This window comes from Bison bison, unplaced genomic scaffold, assembly GCF_000754665.1.
Source record: "Bison bison bison isolate TAMUID 2011002044 unplaced genomic scaffold, Bison_UMD1.0 scf7180017864371, whole genome shotgun sequence".
NCBI classification, from domain to species: Eukaryota; Metazoa; Chordata; class Mammalia; order Artiodactyla; family Bovidae; genus Bison; species Bison bison.
In genome coordinates, this window is record NW_011494943.1 from 9,587,957 (window position 1) to 9,591,004 (window position 3,048).

The following is a 3,048-nucleotide window of genomic DNA, read 5'->3' on the forward strand; positions in this document are numbered from 1 at the left end:
GGCGGTGCTGAATTTCAGCAACCCCCACTGCCCCTCCCCAGCACTCTCTCGCCTCCCACGTCATTCCTGTCACAGAATCTCTCCCTGTTCGGAGGTTCCGGGAACGAAGGATGGAGGGGTTGGGCCCGAAGGTCAGCCCTGGGATGAGGACCGAGGCCTTGATAACAAGTTTATGGCTGGGCTGGGAGCGCTGGGTTTCCTGACAGCGAGTCCTGCCTGGCAGGCTCACCCTCTGTGTCCTCACCCCAACATCCTGAGTGGCAGCGCAGGTCTGGCCGGAGCTTCAGACGGTCAGGAGCTCAAGAGGGCCTCTCGATTTCTCCTCCCCGCGTGCACGTTTCCCAGCTGTCCTCAGGGCACAGACCCATAGCTTAGGAGCCCCCAACTTGGTGAGCTTCAGTCTAGAAGGACTCTTGTTGATAGCGGCGCCCCTGTCCTGGGCTGCCGGGGCTCCGGGTGGCGTCCCCTGACTGCCCTGCTGCACCAGCCCCGCTCCGTCACCACACACCAAGTGGCGGCTCACCACTCATGGTCTCTGTTTTCTTTTTGATGGAGAAAGATTGTGCAGATGAGACTGCAGGGGAAGCTGGTGGGGTGATAGAAGGCCTTCCCAGAGCGCTGAGTAGGTTAAAGGTGCGCTGTCTCTAATCCAAGCACTCACCTGGAGGAGGCAGAGGCGGCAGTGGGGAGAGGAAGGATGAGAAACAGGTGTGTCATGCATGACCAGCCAGAGGGACAGCACCTGGAGACTGACTCTCCAGGGGAGTGCTGAAAAAACAATCTGCATCTTAAGCGGGGCTGAAAAGCTCCTTCAGGGGTCCATGATGAAAACTCATTGAGAAGCAGTGGTCCTGCGGGCGAGCTGTGGGCCAGGCCGAGTTGGGCCGTCCGCCTCTGGTGGCCGCCCCGTAGACTGCCGTGCGAGGAAGGCGTCCCTGCTCAGACAGATGTTACAGCTGAGCGCACGCCAGACCAGGCCCCTCCCACCTTCCCCGCAGACCTGGGTGCAGGGGCTTCGGAGGGCACAGGGCCCTGGTGGCAAGCAGCCCTCCTCAGCCTTGCTGCATGACCCATGTTGGCGGGGCCTCCCTGTCCTGGCTCACTGTCCCCTCTCCAAGCAGCTGGACAGGTAGCACCCAGCAGACCCGGCATCTTTATGGGGCTGATCTTGGCATCAGAAGGGTTGGAACAGGGACTTCCCTGGCAGTCTAGCGGTTAAAGACGCTGGCTCCCACTGCAGGTGGCGTGAGTTCAGTCCCTGGTTGGGGAACTACAGTCTCGTAAGTTGTGTGGAGCAGCCAAACATGAGAGAAAAAGAGAATAGTGGAAATAGTAACTGCTGGTGGAGATCTCACCTGTCCCGCCCCGCTCCAGCCATAAGGAGAGCTGGGGCGTTCAGGCTGAGCCTCCGGCAGGTGGAGAGCTTTGCCTGCAGAGGACGGGGCCTCTGTAGCAGGGCGCTGGGGCCGGCCTGCCCACCCCTGGGGTCTGGACGTGCGGTCAGGTGAGCCGTGTGCCTGCCCACATGCAGCGGCCCAGCGGGGTGGGGTGTAATCGGTTGAGTGAGACCAGCGGGCAAGCTAGTGGCTTTGATGTGGCCCCTGCATGTGTGTGTGTGTGTGTGTTGGGGGGTGGCAGGCGTATTACAGGAACAGGCAGCTGAGCGTCATCATCTCTTACCCAAGATGTTCTTGGAAATGCTCTTGTTCTGAGTGAGAATTAGGAAATGGTCTTCTATTTTAGGAGCTTGGTGTGTATCACACGTTGATTCACTCACAGTGCTCGTGTGTGCCTGTGGGCCCTTCGGAAGGGTCCTGTTGGCAGAGGAGAGACTCACGGTGGCAGGAGGGTATGAGGAGGCCGGCCCTGCACCGGGCAGCCTGCACAGGAGCCCAGGACTCAGGCGGCCCCCCTGGGTGTTCCCGGCTGCGTTGTTGGTGCAGCGTGGAGGAAAAGCTAGAGGGCAGGCCTGGTGCCCCGAAGGAGGACGGGAGTCTGGGGCCGCAGGTGTCCTGGAGACGTTAGGTTTGGGGAACAGAAGTAATTCTGATGGGGCCTGGGACTGGGGGAAGGGATGGAATGGGGTGCAGAGCAGGGGATCTGCGTGTTGTCCGTCTCAGGTGATGTTTAGGGTTCTGAGAGAAGCCACGGCTGTCATTACAGAGCTGTGGCTGAGGTGTTATCAGAAGACGGCGTGTTCCCGGGGGGGCGGAGGAAGGAGCTGTCCCCCTGTGGCTGCTCACACGCGCTCTGCTTTCCTCTGGTGTTAACGGGCTCATTTTTTAGCAAAAGAGAAAAAGGGGGGTGGAACCGCATTCTCTGGGCTGGGACTGAGCACAGGCCTCCAGTCTGTGCCGTACTGGCCTCCTGTGGATGTCGCCCTTCTGGCCTGGAGCCCCCGAGCCCCCAGCAGGCGGACTTGCAGCCCTCTGGTGGGCTTCTCTGCAGTCGGCATCGGGCGCGAGGGAGGGGCCCGGGGCCAGCTCACCTGCACGTGGGAACAGCTCGCCCCCGAGTCTCTCCCTGCGGTGCCCCCTGCCTCCTTAGCGGCCTGCATATGGACTGCTGCTCCCTCGTCAGGGACCTTCACCCCTCAGTCAGACCCAGGCTCTACCCTCAACATCTGGGACTGAACCCCAGAGGAGCCCAGACATCCTGAGCTGTGACTTGAGGGCCCCCGGGAGCTCCTCTGGGGGAAGTGCGCGGGGCTCATCCCCTCTGCTCTGGCAGGGGCTGGGGGACTAGGAGGAAGGGCAGGTGCCTCTGGGCTGCTTGGCCAGCTGACCTGTTCTTAAACCCAGTCAGGTGTGACCCCATCTGCAGGCTCAGGTGAAAAGGTAGCTGCTCCCCAGCCCAGGGCTCAGCTGGCCTGTTCGATGAGCAGCAGCTGTGACCTGAGCTCTGCTGGGCCTCCTGCCCTCTGGGCCTGTGGAAGGATGGGGAGATGGGACGGTGGCCAGGACGTGGCTGAGGCAGCGTGGAGAGCGGGCAGTAAAGGCCCCGCGCTGTCTGGGAGGGGTGACGGGGGTGTCCAGTAGCGTCGGGGGG

General features: G+C 61.8%; 1 protein-coding gene across 1 annotated transcript in view; it reads left to right on the plus strand.

Moving 5' to 3' along the window:
- The window catches only part of PGS1 (phosphatidylglycerophosphate synthase 1), a 37,398-nt gene that overhangs the window by 24,008 nt on the left and 10,342 nt on the right, over positions 1-3,048 (plus strand). The window lies entirely within an intron of this gene.